This window comes from Bacillus rossius, chromosome 14, assembly GCF_032445375.1.
Source record: "Bacillus rossius redtenbacheri isolate Brsri chromosome 14, Brsri_v3, whole genome shotgun sequence".
NCBI classification, from domain to species: Eukaryota; Metazoa; Arthropoda; class Insecta; order Phasmatodea; family Bacillidae; genus Bacillus; species Bacillus rossius.
In genome coordinates this window covers 19090472-19108721 of record NC_086341.1, presented here as the reverse complement: position 1 = coordinate 19108721, position 18250 = coordinate 19090472, and the positions used below count along the sequence as shown (strand labels likewise).

General features: G+C 38.4%; 2 protein-coding genes across 2 annotated transcripts in view; one reads left to right on the top strand and one right to left on the bottom strand.

Moving 5' to 3' along the window:
* LOC134538696 (large neutral amino acids transporter small subunit 2) overlaps positions 1-18250 on the top strand; it is a 912958-nt gene that overhangs the window by 526381 nt on the left and 368327 nt on the right. The gene's annotated exons all lie outside the window — the stretch shown is intronic.
* Positions 1-18250, bottom strand: part of LOC134538697 (protein amalgam-like) — a 551901-nt gene that overhangs the window by 463104 nt on the left and 70547 nt on the right. The gene's annotated exons all lie outside the window — the stretch shown is intronic.

Below are 18250 nucleotides of genomic sequence, written 5' to 3'. Positions count from 1 at the left end.
CAAGGTTAGATGTTACACATCACTGGCGTTTACTGAAAGACTGACACTTTTTTTTTACCTGCCTCAAAATCATCCTCCTCCACTAATCCCGTGGCAAATACTGGTCTGTTTAGCACCTCCCAGAGGCTTCCGTTTTCCTGTAGAAGCCACACGGTGTCGGAAGAAGACATATCTAATCTCAACTGTAGTTCACCTGGTGTCCCATCGTGCTCAAAACTTCGGGTACATAATTCATAATATTCGCTGTAGAAAAAAATATATAATAATTATCACCAATCCAATATTGCTGGTATCAATACTTTATAAACATCTGCTCATCCATTGCGTGTCTCCTGTCAAGCCCCTGTGTGATCTAGCGTGAAGTGGTAGTCACGCGCTTTAAATGCTCATTTCTAAGTCAGGGAAGGTGTTGGGTGGTGGGTTTTGGTTGTTTAATGGGTCTCCGAACCTCAAATACGCGCCGGTTTCCGCTGCGCTGTTTCTGTTAACTGAAACCCTCGCGCTGTTGACCTCAGTCCCACCGATGGGACTGAAGATGAGGAGGTGGGAATTGGGGAGGGCCTGCGGAGGGTGGTTTTGGAGGGGGTGGGTGGTTGGAGGGGGGATAGTTGTTGATTCTGGAGGGGGAGGGGAGGTGTTTGCTATTTCAGGGCGCTGGGACTTTGACTCCCAGCTGCTTTGGATCGATGTATAGAGTCGGTGTGTCCTTTCCAGCTCGACGCCATTTACGTCACATCGTAACTAACTTTCAGGTCAACGTTCGAAATAAAAAGCTTTTGTTGAGGCTCATACCTATTCCTTGCATTGGGGTTTACACGTAACCAATCTGATGAAATTATAAGTCTTGGCCGTAATATGTTGGTGTTTTAAACAATTCAATGACTTCTCAAGGAACTTAATTTGTATTACATTTCAAAAAAACTTGTCCCATGCTCTGCAAAGTTAGATGTCACACATTTGAATAATTATGGGGATCAACATATTAAGAGAACTAAATGGATAACGGCACTATAATTACCCTGACTAAAGGGTAAAATATATATATGAGTGAGTCTTTTAGTACTCGCCAATAATGTGTGAACATTCTATTTCGGTAACGAGCAAATTCATGTGTTCTTGTAATGTTCATTTAGCAAATAAATTTATTACACCAAACTCAGACATGAATTTAAAGAATATTTCTTTAAAATAACCCCGAGTGTGATAAATGCACTGGACAGTAAAATAATCGTTTTTCAAATATGTACCAACATTTATAGACGTGACTCACACACTTAATTTCTAAAGCCACCGCTAGAATGCGCTGCCTGAATCGTAATCGTTGCTTGCCACCATTACCTGCAAATGTAGGCACGAAAAAAAAATGGAAATTTTAAACTACGAGAAACGGCTGCGATAAAAGTAAAAATTATTTGAAAAAATCCAAACCCAGGTTTTGGAACTGAATTTCGACAAGGAATTTTTTAAAATATTGTCCATCTCATTTAAATTAATCAGACAGGTAATAATATAAAGTTTATGCACACATTTAGAAGTTATACTTTCATGTCATTGCTAAAATATTAACCTGAAAAAATTTAAAACATATATAAATCTAAGTATATACAGTAGAATCATGCTAATCCAAACTAATTGGGATCGAACCCTGTTCGGATTAGCGAAAATTCGTATTAGGCGGAAGTTTTGTCATATAATGCCATATATTGTCTTTTTGAGGCATATTTAGTGTCTCATTTGTCAAATATGTATGAAAGGTCAGACAAAAAATACACCTTTATTATTTAGCGTACATATTAAGTATCATGTAATATTTTTTTAATTACTCACATAGCCTAACCTGCAATTTCATATATTCCGAGTTTAACAAATCCAACAGCCTACATTACGTGAAATATTAGGTCGAAATGAAGGGCGGTTTGTGAGAGGGTATTAGCGGAAGGGCAGTGACCTTCAACCAGAGTAAACAAAGCCCCCATCATCCTTCCCACAGAGACTTACGCATTCCTCTTCTCTTCCGTTCCCAACTATGATGAGTGTGTCACATGCTACTGCTGTGTCACCTGCTACTGCGCACTTGCCCTGTGTTTTGTGAGCCCTTGTGAGCGGTGTGTAGTGTGGTTTTTTACATTATGTGCTTGTCCCTGCTGTTGGTCATCATGAAAAGCAAGCGTAAACACAACTCGTGTACATTAAAAGAAAAACTGGAAGTGCTGAAAAGACTTAATAAAGGTGAAAGTGCCACTCTGTTATCGAAAGAATTCGGTGTCGGCAAAGCAACCATTTCTGATTGGAAAAAGAGCAGAGTTAAATTTGAGCAGTTTTGTACTACCACAAGTGAAAAAAAATATTGACAAACGTAGCAAAACGACAGTGTCTTCTTACGAAAAATTGGACGAAGCACTTTTTTTTAATGTTTGCCAAAGAAAGACAAAAAGGAATCCCTATCACTGGCCCTCTGATTCAAGAAAAAGCGCTTCAATTGAACAAGCTCATGAATGGTGACGCATCATTTACGGCTAGTTGTAGTTTCTTAGACCGATGGAAGAAACGACATGGAATCAGGCAGCTTACAATAACTGGGCAGAAACTATCAGCAAACAACGAAGCAGCTATTGAATACCTTGAGTATAACAATATATATAATTTCTTCCTACTCGCCACAGCAAGTTTATAACGCGGATGAGACGGGACTTAACTTTAAAGCATTGCCTACCAAAAGTCTTGCATTACAAGAGAAACAATCTGCACCAGAGTTTAAAACGCCTAACTGTGTTAGCCTGCTGCAACGCTTCTGCCAAAAATAAGCTTCCACTGATGGTTATCGGCAAATCGGCAAAACCACGCTGTTTGAAAAACACTCTCCCTGTATTTTACAGAAACCAAAAGAAAGCTTGGATGGATCGTGTCTTATTCCAAGACTGGTTTGAAAAACAATTTGTGCCAAAAGTAAAAGCCTTTTAACAAAGAAAATGGATTGCCTCCTAGTGCTTTGTTACTCATAGACAATGCTCCGTCACATCCTGAAGAAATGCAACTTGTTTGTGGTTATATCAAAGCAATTTTTCTCCCACCAAACGTCACTTCAATTTTGCAGCCAATGGACCAAGGAGTTTTGCAGGCTTTGAAACAGAATTACAGAAAAATGCTTCTTCGTAGTCTGCTTGAAGAAAATGAAGAACTGACAATCTTGCATAAACTGTAGAAAATCACCATCAAAGATGTCATTTACTGGGTAGCAGAAGCTTGGGAGAAAACACAAAAGGAATCTTTACAGAAATCGTGGAAAAATCTCTGGCCTGATTTAGAGTTTGTCCAAACGGTCTTGCCCCCGGCAAAAGATAAGTTTTAACTTCTTCAACTAGTGAAAAAAATTGTACCAGGTTGCGAAAATGCAAAAGAGTGCGTTGAAAAATGGACGGCCATTGACGACTGTGGCCACGAGGAATACACAGATGAAGATATCGTTGCAGCTGTGCAGGGAACGTCAACTGATCTCGATGCAGACGACGGTGAGGAGGAAGGGAACACACTGACTGATGTTGTTCCTCACACTGCCGCAGCCAGCGCCCTTGATCTCGCTTTGCGTTACGTCGAGCAACATGCCGATGCAACCCCAACAGATGTTATGTTTTTGCGGCGTTGGCGAAACATTGCATCTTCAAGCCGATTTAGTGCATTGCGTCAAAGAAAGATTACTGACTTTGCCTCTTAGATAATGGCTTGCTTTTTTACGTTTTGTTTTCTGTCAATCCTGTACAGAACATGAATTCTACATATAGTATGTAAGTAAATTCAAAATTTTTCATTACGTACATATGTATTTAAGTACTATGTACGTAATCCTATTTTTCTCTGTTTTCAGTTAGACAGTGAAATCGATAATTTATAAGTTTCTTATGTACATATTAGTAAACGTACAACAATACTTGAAAAAAACTTGTTTTTCTTTACTTTTCCTTGTTCTTAAATGTTATAAAAATTAATTTTTTTTTCCTAGCCCTGTTCGGATTAGGTGGATTTTCGGATTAGCGGGACTCTACTATTTGTATGTTGTTTTTATTAAACGACTTGAATCACTCTGTACATACTTTCTACAAACGAAAAATTAGACTTATTGAGCTGATTCATCATTGTAGTATAGTTTTATATTATTATGATATAATTTTATTAAGACAAGTAAAAAATAAAATCCAGTGACGAGATTTGAACCCCGTCCTTTGATGTTAATAAGTGAGCGCTCTACAGCTATGCTATTGAGCGCGTTGATATATTGCAAGGAGAATATGTATTATAATAATTGTAATGCCAGTTTTCTGAGTTATTTCAAAACTTAAGTTATTCATTTTTACTATGACTATTTTATTTACCAAATACATATATTCTATAGCAGTTTTACTATAATAAAGTTTCATTTAAATCATTAATACTTCTGGTAGGTAGGGGCCTATAATAATTTTACGAAAATAACTACATACGGATTTATGTATCTGCAAGTGGGACCGCCATCTTTGTGTAACATTTCTTTCCGCTCATTGATTCAATTACATGTTCACGAAATTACTTCTACCAAATACCATATACCGAGAGCTAAGATTTTTACACATCAAAAATGTTTTGTGCAAATTGACTCTAGAATTATGTTACATAAATTAATAATAATTATTTATTTGTCCCGTGAAAATTTAAAGACGTTGCCTTTTTAAATGAGGGAAAACATGAGGAAAGAAATTATTATCAAAACAACTTTAAATAACATTAAATAAACATCGAGTGAATAAATATAATCAATCGACTCTATAGTCGCCAATAAAATGTTTTCAAAACTGCCACTATTGTATAATAGTGTCAGACTTTTTTCCGCGTTGTTATTTGTGTATAGAATATGTGCACAAGCTCCACCCAGCATTCAAACAAAAACCAATTCTGCACATTTTTCAAAAGATGCCTTTGGAAACCAGTTGCCATTGCTGCAAGAAAGATATTGGCACTGTCTATTTCACATGTCAATGGTTATTTTATGCATATTTGAAATACGTGTTTCGAGATAATACTGAATATTTATTACGTAAATTAGCCCATAATTGTATATTTTAATTTATGTTTCATTTAAGTAAAGTGTTTAAAACCATGGAAAAAGTAATCTAAATTTCAACTATTTGACTTTATTTTGTTGTATCATTCTTATCATGTGTGCATTTAATACTGGAAAGTTATTCAGGGAACGGTTTTCAAATAAATTTAACTATTAGAGGTACTGGAATAACACAGGGTATAAATACCCGAATAATAATCCGAACCTACTATTACTGCAAACACTTTTTTTGTAGTGATAGAGTTTTTTAAATATTAATTTACAGATTTAAAATAACAGTGATTTTACATGACTATTTCTGTTCCATTTACAAAATAAATGTACTATGCCCTACAATAGGTATATTTGTTGTGACCCGTCTGGGTAAAATATTTGGTGACGGTCACAAAACTGTTTTTTTTTTCATGTGTAAATGTAAATAATAAATATAACATGAAGTAACCACTAGAATTGTCTTATAACCTGGTAAGTTCTATTAAGATTTTCCCCCTACCTCTCCACCTACTCGGACACATGTTAGTCATTCCGTGGTTGTTAGTCAATGAAATGTTGAGTTGTATGCGTTTGGTTTAGTGTTCCTTACACGGGGCATTTGTAAAGTTGCTTGCAAGCAATTGTTTAAGCTATGGTAACATTAATACATATTTTTTAATGTAACACTTTAACTTCATGAATGGTTTTCACTTATTTAAGTGGAAGTAACACACAAGAGAATAATAATTATAATATATTTAGTCATGCTGTGTCTTAAAGAGATGCAAATCAACTAGCAAAGTGGTGAGGTTTTTGTGTGCAGTAGTAAACATGATAGGAACTGAGAGAAATTAAAAAATACTGTGATTTCCACAGCTCTTCTTATGTATAGTTTTCCCACCTCTGGTTACCATTTTTGAAAACGATGTTAATATTCTCTATTTTTATCCATAACAATCTATATTGTGTTATATTCTTGTGTAACATTTTGGTCTTCTTAAAAAAAATTTTTTTTATATAATCTCGGTTTAGTTATATGTTCATTAGCTGTACACGTTTCATAGTTAAATGTTAATTTGGTTTTAATAATGTGAGACACCAGAACCACAACAAATATTTATGTTGTTTTTTTAATTCACTTACTATTACAAAATATATTGGTTAAATGTTTGTTTTGCTAGAGAGTGTGTAAAGAAGAATATTTAGTCAATTCAGACAATAAAGTGAATAATTAAATATTCCATCTAATCATACTGAAGTATCAAGAAAAGTGAAAATGCAAACTGGTAATGTGGAGTTATTTAAGTATTTTTTGACTTGAAATAACGAGCCATTTTCTATTTCCTTAGTTTATTTTTGTGTGATTCAGAACTCAACAATATTATTTACACTTTTTTTTTCTTTCTGTCAGTCTCACAGTTAAAAATATTACCAGAGCACGACAATTAATGGTTATCTTTATCATGTGAGTTTCGCCTTGAAATAAATCCCGTAGTAATTCATTATCTTTTTACCGTTAACTACGATAACGGGGGAGAAAAAAAACACAAAGCCAGATAAGTAACGTGGCCTGCGTTTACAAAAGGAAGCGGGAGGGAAAGGGCGCGAAAACAAGAATTCTTGGTAGCTCCATAGGCGGTGCGTTAAAAGCTTGCGGAAAAGCGTCCAGAGAGGGGAGGCGGGGTAGCGGGCTTTAGCAGCACCTGCAACTAACTCACGAATAAATATGAAGCACATTTCATCCGTGTTTTGTTCCTGTGCCAGAAATTATTCCTCCTACACCCCCTTAAACCCCTCTCCACCCCCCAACGGGGCGAGCCCTACCCAAAACCGCGAGTCGTCGGGGAATATAAGGGGAAGAGGGAAATTTTCTTTCGCTTTATCTCGGAAGGCAAAGGGGCTGAAAACATTTCCACCCGTAAATTTACCTTCCACCACCCGGCGCTACGTTCCTTACCGTGACGTGCAGCAGGTTTATGCTATCTTACCGCGCGGGAGAAAGAGAGAAAGTACCTATGTATATGTATATATAGGTACGCGTACCTACAGCCTTCACCTGAAGGCTGTTCTGAATTTCTCCTCCGTTTGGTAACAACTGCTTGCCCAGATAAGCTCCTGCAAGCTTCACACAAATTTTGCGTCCGGAGAAGGCTGACGGAAGGAAACAGACGTAATTTTCTTTCTTTTTATGTGTAACATCTTGGCTCCTCGGTATATAAAACATTTGGTATGATGGCGCGAACCAAAGATCCCAAAGTATCAACCGTTTGATTAATTTTACAAGATGGACAATAGTTTGATAAAATTCCTTGTGGGAAATAAGATTTCAATCCGAGGTGTGGTATTTATTTTCCTCACAGTCTTTTTCGCTTTTAGTGGAGCAGTTTTATTTAAACCTATTGTTTAAAATTTCGCTCTGCAAGTGGAATGCTTCTGTAGTCGACTGAGCTGCTCGGCAGCGAATTCTAGCGGCGGGTGCGAAAACTAAGTGTGACTCGCGTCGAGAAATGTGGTTATGAGCTCAATTTGCGTATATGTATAACGCCCGGCATTTTTTTTAACGAGTTCTCGTCCGATTTTCTTATTACAAGTTCATTATCAACATGGGTACACGTGAATATGATGGTTACCGAGGTTACTCAACACTGCCGAGTATTGAAAGACTCGCTCACGTGGTTTTTAATTATTATCTTTGATGTAAAACAATTTCATAAACCTACGCCAATACTGGTTTAAGCTGGGTGTCATTAAAAAGAACTTAAAAGATTGAGAAAAAATATGAATACCAACCTAATTTTTTTTTATTTTTTTTTTAGTTAATTTCCTTCCATGGAATTCTCTGCGATGTTTAGGCGTTTTAACATCCTTTTCTACCTGTGTATATGCATTCAGCTGAGATTTTTTCCTAATAAATACATTGTAAACCATCAAAAACTTACGCTAATAAATTTATTCTAAATCAAAATTTTTCATTGCAAATAATCATTCAAAGAACGGAAATATTTTAACTGCTATTTCTTATATTTAAACGTCCTTCCTTTGCTTTAATCGACTTAATGCACAAAAGTAGTTGTATTTGTATTCCATTAGTGCCAAAAAGATATTAGTGCGTGTCAAATATATGCAGAGGTCTACTGAGAGAATTATTTTTCTCCCTCTCGTATCATTGATGTGCGTTCGTTTTAATGGTTAAATTAAATTGAATAACTACTTTCCTGCCCCCGAAAAGTTCAATGTTCAAGTAGAGTCTTAAAAATATTTTGTACAGAAAAATGGTCCTGAAAGAAAAAAATTATTTTACTTACGCACGTGTCTGGTTAGTGTTTCTGGCTGGGTGTCATTAAAAAAATAAATTAATGATTGAGAAAAAATATGAATACCGACCTAATTTTTTTTTAGTTCATTTCCTTCCATGGAATTCTCTGTGATGTTTAGGCGTCAAGTTGTAAGCTTTGTAATGAATGCGACAGTCACTTGTTCGCTCGAGTGTTTGTTTAAGAAATGAGTGTTGTAAATTTGTTTATGGTCTTGTTAAATGAAATTTTAAGTGAAATGATTTGGAAAACAGAGGCTACAGTACCAGGAATTTTCAACACAACTTGATGACTGTTGATTCAACACAACTTTCGCGTCCAGAAATGTAGTAATTTGCGTTTTTTTTTTATCACGCTCGCCATTACTTTAAAGTGTTCTACGTTAAATTTCTTGTCCGAGTAACGTATTTTAAATGTATTTTCAACATGAGAACACATAAGTTTGCTCGTTATCGAGGTTAAATGCTACATATTACTGGCGAGTATTAAAAGACTCACTCGCAATTTTTTTTTCTTTTACAACAGATTCTTCGGAAACCACTTGCAAAAATAGTTTTCGGCAGCGTTATTTAAACGTAACATTATAAAACAGACAACTTAGGTGGTATAAAGTGATTTTTGAAAGGATTTTACCACAAAAAAAATTTCCTACTTGATAAAGAAAAAATTTATAAATGTTTTGTCGCTTATGTGTACAAACACACATAATAATAATAACACGAAACATTATTTGTGATAGGAAATAATTTTATAAATGTACTTTATCTTCTTAACTAACCCTCTTGATGAAACATTCATAATGAAATGCATAGAGACTGCATTAATTTTGAAGTTCTTGATAAAAAAAAGTAGGAGTAGCTTTTGTGGCCCTTGTAGACAAAAAAATGACGCTTATGTAATGCCCTAAATACCGTCGTCGGGTTTTTGTGTACCTGAAGAAAAAAAAAGGGTGTGAATTAACGCCGCGATTAAAAGGGTGTTTGTGTGTGTGTGTGTAGAGAAAAGGGGAAAAGAGAAGGTAATTGCAACGTATGTGCAAAGTGGTCATTAATCATCATTAACACGTTCGTTCTCCACGACTCTGCATTCTCTTTCCTCCCGCCTTTTGGCCAGCCCTGTTCTCTTCTATTCCGCATTCCCCGGGCGGGCATTATCTGTGACCCTTTTTCTTTCACAGTGACTACGTTCTGGGCAGTTTGTCCAGGGCCTCTGCGAGTCAGGTCGAGCGAACCAGTACACAGAATTTTGTTTTATGTGACATCTTAACCCTCGCTATAAGGCATTTGGGGGGGGGGGGGCGGTAATTTCGTGAATGTGTGATAAGTCAGGGAACGGAAATGTGTAACAACCACGGTGCTGCCATCCGTGGCGGATGACGAGAACCGAAGTTCACAAGGACAAAATGAAACATTTAAGTATTAACTCTTTAGTGAATTATAACAAGATGGGCAGTATTTTAATGAAATTTATTGTCAAAAATCAGGCCCAAGGCTGTGGTCAAATATTTTTCCAAGTCTTGATCGCATTTATCTGAGTCATTTAATGATATATTTTTAATTATCCCCCTTGCAAATCAAATGATTCGAACCTAGCTGCTCCGGCAGGTAAGAGTGGAAAATACGTGTTTTCGCGTCTAGAAATATAGTAATTTTCGTATTTTTTTTATCACGCTCGCCATTATTTTAAAGTGTTCTATGTTAAATTTACATATTACTGGCGAGCACTGAAAGACTCACTCGCAATTTTTTTTTATTTTACAAAAGGTTCCTTCGGAAATCAGTTGCCAAAATAGTTTCCAGTATTACATAAAAGTATTGTAAAATTACACAACATATTGCTATGGTTATTTTTGTATTAATGAAATACTTTTTGGAAACAATATTTTATATTACTTGTCACGTTTACAACAATTTGTGCGTAATATTGAATTTTCATTAATGTCTTATAAAAGAAAAAAATTTAAACTACGGAACAATTAATAGATTATTTAACAATTAGGCTAGTAGCTAGTATATAAATAGCCGAAGCCGGTGCAATGTTATTCTTTTTGGGACTAAGATTTTGTGATGGCTTGTCAATCGTCAGGATTCGGCCATGTTCGAACGTTTCCGTCGCTGCATGACTAAGATCCAGGAGTTGTGCTGACTGGCGGCGGAGTGAGTGGTCAGTGCAACCACTCACCACCAGGGGCGCTTGCGTCCCTGGTCACTAAATCCAGTACTGGACAACTGGAAAAGCGGACCACGAGTCCAAGTGCCCAACCCCCGCATGGTAGACTCTTTTCTACTCTGTCCAACACTTCATCCAGACCATCCTCTGTCTCCTGTAAATTCCTACACGTAATGCATGCCAATTTGCATCCCGCATGAATGTGCCCAGGGTTTTCCCTGTGTCTATGCAGGTTTAACCTGGGCCCAACCTATCTCTAGTTATAGTCTAGATTTAAGAGTGAGGGGAGTTAGTCATGGCGCCAATCGCTGCCATGGCTGGCCAATCCCCTCCTAGCACATGATGCATGCGACCCTCTCCTTGCATGGCTAATCCCAGCATGACTAGGCGTATAGGCTTCGGCCTGAGACGCACCTAGGTCCCTCCCTAACCCGGACCCCTCCAAAATACACTTAGTTTTAGTTAGGAAAAAAAAAATCCAGGAGTTCTCGACAATCGTCGGGCATTTTAGTCTTTTTTTTCCATCCGCAATCCTGCACAGTGGTTTGCAATTGTGCTAGTGTCGCCTGCTAGGCGCGCTACCGTTGTGGATGGTCATAAAATTATTATATTTCTCGGTAATGGCTTCTTTTACTGTAAAAATATTTTATGTTAGTTATTATGTTGGTTACTTAAAATATTTAAAGAAGTTCAAAATGTTTCGGTGGTGGGTGGATTCGAACCCACGACCTCCAGATTACCGACTTAGTCCTTTGACCATTTTTTTTTATAAAACTGTTTGACTGGCTGGTGATATTCATCAGCGAACAGCCAACTTTATTTACTTATTTTTTCTTATAGTTCGACAGTTTAGTGTGACAGTTTTACTGACGTTGACAAATTGACGACTAATTTAAACGTTTGCAAATGTACACCCAGGCCTTACTCGGGACTCGAACCCAGGACCCCTCGCACCGTAAGCCAGTGCGTACCCAACTATGCTACGGAGGTCGATACTGCTCGGCTACTAGTCTGCCTTGGGAGTCCGAGGCGCGCGGATGTGCTTGCACGTGTGCGTGTGAGTGCGTTTCGACATACGACATTGAAGACTGTTTCAGCTAGGCTCTGCCTGTATGGGAAGCCTAAGATGTACATCGAGTTCTGTCCCTGCCCGAACACGCCCGAATATTCACCTTCGGCCAACCTCGGGTTTATTTATATATAGGTATTTATATTTCTCTGTTTGTTTTAATGTAGCTATACTAACCTAACTAACCGTCCATAGTGTTCAAAAGTGTTTTAATGTAGCTAACCTAACCGACCACTTTTAATATTTGAATTAATTTTTCCTGCGCAAAAATAAAACAAATCCCGAGGTTTGGCCGAAGGTGAATATTCGGGCGTGTTCGGGCAGGGACAGAACTTGATGTACATCTTAGGCTTCTCCTGCCTGTATACATCTGCCTACACAACAAACACAGCCACATTAGCCTGTTAGTACGGATGTGCATACACATACAAAACGCGTCAACACACGCTTTGTGTGAAGTTTCAAATCGATACGTTGAACCACGGATCTGCAGAACTGGATGGACGAGACACTCCACATAACGGGAAGACCAACTGGTGGCTGTCCGGATGGATGCATCTTTATCAAAGCTGACTTCAATGACAACATTGCGAGAGGATCATGCGAACGACTGTAAGGACATCTCAGATTCTAACAGCACCAGGTGAGTCCATTTTGGCCGACACTGAAATTGCCATATAGACAACCTCAAAACAGTGCGTGCGATCAACCTGCCTGTTGAGGTTAAAAATGAAAATATTTTTTTAATGCTCTGACACCCTACGGTAAAGATTTGTCTTTAACTGACGAGCTCCGGGTAGGGGGGGGGGAGGTGGTGACATTATAAATACAAAGTGGAAAAAGGGGGTAGGCGTTGTCAATATTGAGTTGGATAAAGACATCCCGTATATGGGAAGCCTTCGTATCACAGACGAGAGAGCCAAACTCCCGATCGTGCATCTTCGGTTTTTTTTTTTGTTCATTGTAAATAAATATGGCGGTGTCGATAAAAGGATACAAATGGTCAATTAGGTTAGGTTAGCTACATTATAAATACTTTAAAACATTGTGGATGGTTCATTTGGTTAGGATAGCTACATTAAAGATACTGAATAAAAAGCATGAACTTCGGGGCACTTCGGGTTTTGGCTCTCTCGTCTGTGAATAGGCTTCCCCCCCCCCCGTATATACTGACAGTTGAAGGTCCACACAGGCGTGGCCGTGCCACAGACGTGCAGGGACGCGCGTAACGCGTCAGAGACGTGCCCCATTTCACCGCGCCGGGTCGCGCGTGCCCCATTTAACCGCGCCGCGCCACGCACGTCGTGGCCGGGCGGTGAGCGCGACCCAGCTCCGGGCAAGAGCGACACAAGAGACACCGCGGCGCCGCCTCTCTGGAGAACAACAAAACGCCTGTACAAACCCCGACAGACGACAACACGGCCGAGAGTTCAGGACAGATGGGTTTTCCCATCAGCGTACACTGTCAAACACGTCTCCGTCGATGGAGCAAGAAAAAAGGGGGAGATTATCACCCACACTGACAAGAAATGATTGCAGGAATCTAAGATGCACTTATGGGTAGAGACCTGCAAAATTCGCGGATTCATTCGATGATAGGCTAGAATTCAAACACATATACCTCTTAGATAATTTTTCTATTGGCTTACTGTTCATCTGGACGAATCTCAACCAGTTACATACCCTCAACCAAAGAAGGATCGAATCACAGACAAACCAGCTGAGACGACTTACAAGTCGGCAGCCAATGAAATTGCGTTATTTGCCCGAGTGTACAGGGGTATGTGCAGTCTATCCTGAAGGCCATCGAAACCGCGAATTTTGCAGGTCTCTACTTATGGGGAAAAGTGGAACAGGAAGATGTTGAGATGTCAGTGATGGTGACAGGGATGGTTGAAGACAAGCAGTAAAGGGAGTACCTACCGAGGATTTGCATGTTGTAGGTCGTAAATTTCGTCACAACGGTCGTAGCCCCCGACGGAGTAAAATTGGTACCCGACAGCCCTCAATCACAGTGAGCTCACTCACTGGACATTGAACACTAAAAGGAGGCTTCCAACAACTCGTCTTCAGTGAAAGATCATCAACTGTAGGAAACGAGCAGAGTGTGATGGCCAGCGTTCTGGCAGTAGCAACGGTCAATTCTGCACCATGGAGATGGGATACAAATATCATGCATTGTGCAATCTAGCGTACGCTAATGCCATTTATGTCATTTGCATACAATAAATAATTCTAAATCAGATCCCACACTTTGAAAAGCAAATGTTTGTACAAATTATAGCACATAAAGAAGAGGGGCGGGCATAATTGCACATAACTAGAGACCCGGAAAATTCGCGGGTTAATTTCGTGTTATGCTAAAATTCAAATAATTATACCTAAGTGCTGCTTCTGTCATTGGTTCACTGTTAGTCTGGAGGACTGAGGGCCAATAAGAGACCCTCACTCATAGAAGGGTCGAATCACAGGCCACCCAGTCGAGACGACTCACAAGTCAGCAGCCAATGAACAGTTGGCATTTTCCCGAGTGTGTAGAGGATATTGGAGTCTATCCTGGAGGTCATTGAACCCGCGAATTTTCCGGGTCTCTACACATAACGGTTATCAGCTAATAAATATTAGGACACATCAGTCGGAACGGATCACATCGGGAACACTTGCCATGCCTTCGCCACCGCCGGACAATGACTTGGGGAAGTTAGCTCTGTTTGTGAATGTGTACCTACGCTCCTTCGGGCAGAGCCAGGACAGACTTTTACAGACACGAAAAATTACCGTTCTTAGAAGGTGACCGGAACGAGATAATATTTGACGGGGATTTTAATTGTGTGTTGAACCCCATTGAGCACCATGTTGGACCATATCCGAGTAAAACGGCATTACAAGACTTAGTCACCGCCATACAAGTTGAAGATGTTGTTGATGTATTAACAAATTAACAGTCCCTCGGCCGTTTTATTTTCCACAAAGAATATATTTTTTTTAATTGAAGCCTTTTCAATGTTACGTTTGCTGCAAACAAAATTTTCTTTCTGCGTGTTAACACAGGTAAAATCAAGATAGCTTAGCCATTAATGCAGTGCAACAATTTTCTTTACCAGAAATATATCTATGCTATTGCTATGGAGAAAAGTTGTTACTACACGCAACATAATTTCCACCACAAAGAAATTTTAGTATCTCAATAAACCAAATATACAAAATAAATCACATTAGCGGTGATTAAATGCTATATTTCTTTTTTATTTGAACAAAAACTTATATTGATGAATTTTTCTTTGATTTAAAGAAAATTATTTTACAGAAGATAGCTTTATACCCTTCTTGATCTCAACGATTGTGGCCTAGTGTAACTGTTGCGTCAACTCAAGACGTCCACGCGAACGCTCCTTTATTTTCTCCCCGTTATTACATGCTTTTGGCAGTTTATTAAGCTATTTATGACTCTTCCTGCTAATAGGAAAGATATTTCGAAATAGAAAATTACAGAAACTACCAGTTCCAATATGGTGTCATGAAACTCCTTAAACTAAAATCTAAATTAGTCCTAAAATAAACATTACCACACATGCAATATGCACGCCCTGATGTGCAAGTGAAACTACAATTATACAAGAGAACTATTTTCAGCAAAGGAAAATAAATAAAATATCCACTCTCTTATAAGTAGCTTTATACCACTAAACTATGACTTAAAACGTGAAAAGAGTTTATTCGTACACAATACACAAGATTGCTGTAAAGCAAGTATAAAGGTTACAGTTAAAATTATCAATAACTTTAATGTCATAAATTCATATATATGTATGTGTGTATGTATATATATATATATATATATATATATATACATATATACACGCTCAAAATATTTCATAACACATCCAAACATTAAAATTTATCTCACCAATGAAAATTTCAGGCGTTTTATTTTTTTTTTAGTCTTGTTCATTTACGTCGGTGTGAATTATTGTAGGAGACTACTTGAGTTAAATAACTTCTTATAAAAGGCTGCAGTAGTATAGGAATGACGGTCCGAGATCTGGCTTCTGGCTGAGGTGCCGAGGTGCCGGTCCACCATCTTGGATTTGTGACGTCACGGCGGCCATCTTGGATGGTTGTGACCTTGACCTTTGACCTTGAACTTGAATTTGATCCTCAAAATCCGCCAAAATTGGGCAAAATTTGCCCAAAATTCCTCAAAAATCGCCAAAATTTCCATTTCTGTGGAAAAAAGTTCCGCCAAAAAATTTCAAAAAATTCCACAAATTAAAAATTTCTCTTTTCGAGGGAAAAATTTCCCGTTTCGAGGGAAAAATTCCCGTTTTTAGTCCTTAAAAATCCCAGCGGCTGAAAATTCCTAAAACTGGCTTAAGCATCCTTAACTCAAGCCTCAGTTAAGCCATTTCTAGGAATAAGGATACCATGACCGCCATCTTGGATTATGTCGCCACCGTTGCAATTTCCGTTACGCCCGCCATCTTTAAAATCTTCATTTACTATCCGATTTTAATGAATTTTTTTTTAAATTTATAAAAAATTCAATTAATAAAATTTTAATAAAAAATATTTAAAAAACATACGTTAACGACACGGAGCACGGAGTCCTCGGTTCGAACCCGGTGAGGGCGAAAAAAAATAAAAATGACGACAGATCCTTCCACCACGGAAGTCACCTACAGACTAACCTACCACCACCAATAACAAGGTCAACTAGTATGATGTCATGTCCGCAATCTTGTCTTCGTCTGCTGGTAGCCATCATCATCTTGTTATCGTCGGCGAGAGTGCGCTGACGCCATGTTAGTTTAATTCTTATCCGCTAGAGTGCAGTAATCATTTATTATTGCTGTGTCACCCGCCATCTTGTCATTTGGCCGCCATCTTGAAAATCCATAATTATTTAGCTAGAAATTCGGGAAAAATTCCAAAATTCATTAAATAAATCACTCATTAATTTACAGATTGATTCGATCAGTTTCAGTCCTTGGTTCGATACCCGATCGATGCAATAATGTTTAATTTGATGTAAAAAAATAATAATTTCATTATTCCATGTTCAACATTCTTAAAGAGACATTAAAACCTTTACTGTCATCATCATCCTATAAGCCACCAACACCAACATATTGGTAATTCATAATTTTAATGCTAGAGATTCGGGGAAAAAGTTCAGATATCATTAAATAAATTTCCAATCAATGTACTGATTAATTAGATCAACTTAGGTCCTTGGTACGATTCTGGACGATGAAAAAAATATCAATTTAACATAATAGTAACAGGTTCGAGGAATTAAACACCACAAGTTCTTTCACAAACATAATATTTATTACATAATTTCTATTCTACTACAGGATCACTTACGAAAGCCAGCAAATTTACAATCATTTAGTTCCGCAGCGGTGTGAAATGACTAATTCTTAGCTCCAATCGGTTTATACTAGACAGAGTCCAGCCAGAACCTTTACAGACATAGTCCACCTCTTCTTGACAGAGTTTCTGGATACCGTTTTTAACAGTTTGCTTCACATCGTTAGAACTGTAAATTACTGCAGCCGATGTCTTGAATGCACACTTCTTCACTTTGTCATCGAACGGATATGGCTTTCCATATATACAGTCCAACCACAAGTTATATTTCAAAGGTCCGTTTGTTGCTACATCATCAGTAAGCTGATTGATTATCTTCTGTCTGATATCGTCAAGAAAATTACAAATGTCCTTCGACTCACCGAACGTATTTAGATAATAGTAGTCTTTCAACGTTCCACGAAATGCAGACTGCGCCAAGTAGAAGCCATTATCGTTCACTTGTAATGCTCCGAACACAGTCTTAGGTTTAGTTCCATGTTCAGACGTCATAACAATCGGTTGCTGGGCATCTGTTCTTTTGGTTGTACGCTTTCGTGTCTCCAATCTAAAGCGAGGAGTCGAAATGTCGGCAGGTAGTTCAACAGTAGGAGCACAGACTCCACCTTTACATTTTTTCGCATGATGTCGCAAACTGTCAATTCGAGTAAACCATTTAAGGCACTCATCACATCGAAACTTCATGCGAGAAGGATTCTTCATACATTTGCTCCGCTCATGTCTTCGTGCATCATGGGAAAATGCGAACGACGTATCACAGTAGCTGCAAGGATACCGTAGTGATGAAGACGATCCTTTCAGACCCGATCCAGATACAGACGTTGCAACAGTAGTACCATTTCCAGGCATTCTCTTATGCACATCGATGCATCGTTGTTGCGACGAAACCTTTACTTTCTGCCGCACAGCAGGACCTTCGCATGCCTTCATGTGCGTTTTCATATTATCTTTTCTGGCAAACTGCTTATGACATTTCTCACAAACAAACATTTTACGATATAGGTTCTTGGCACATTCGCTCCTCTCGTGTCGTCGAGCATTGCTGCTGTTTGAGAAAATCTTGTCACAGTAACAACACCGATGTTCGTTAGTTGTTGTCGATTCGGCATCCATTGAAGCCTCCATCGAGGGCGAAACGAAGTTCGTCGAGTTTTCCTGCACAGCCAGCACTACCGGCATTAAAGTCTCTTCTGCTGGTGGTATCGCGTCTGATGAAGTCTCCTCCAGTGTTGTCGCCGTGGTTGTCAACGGAATCTGCTC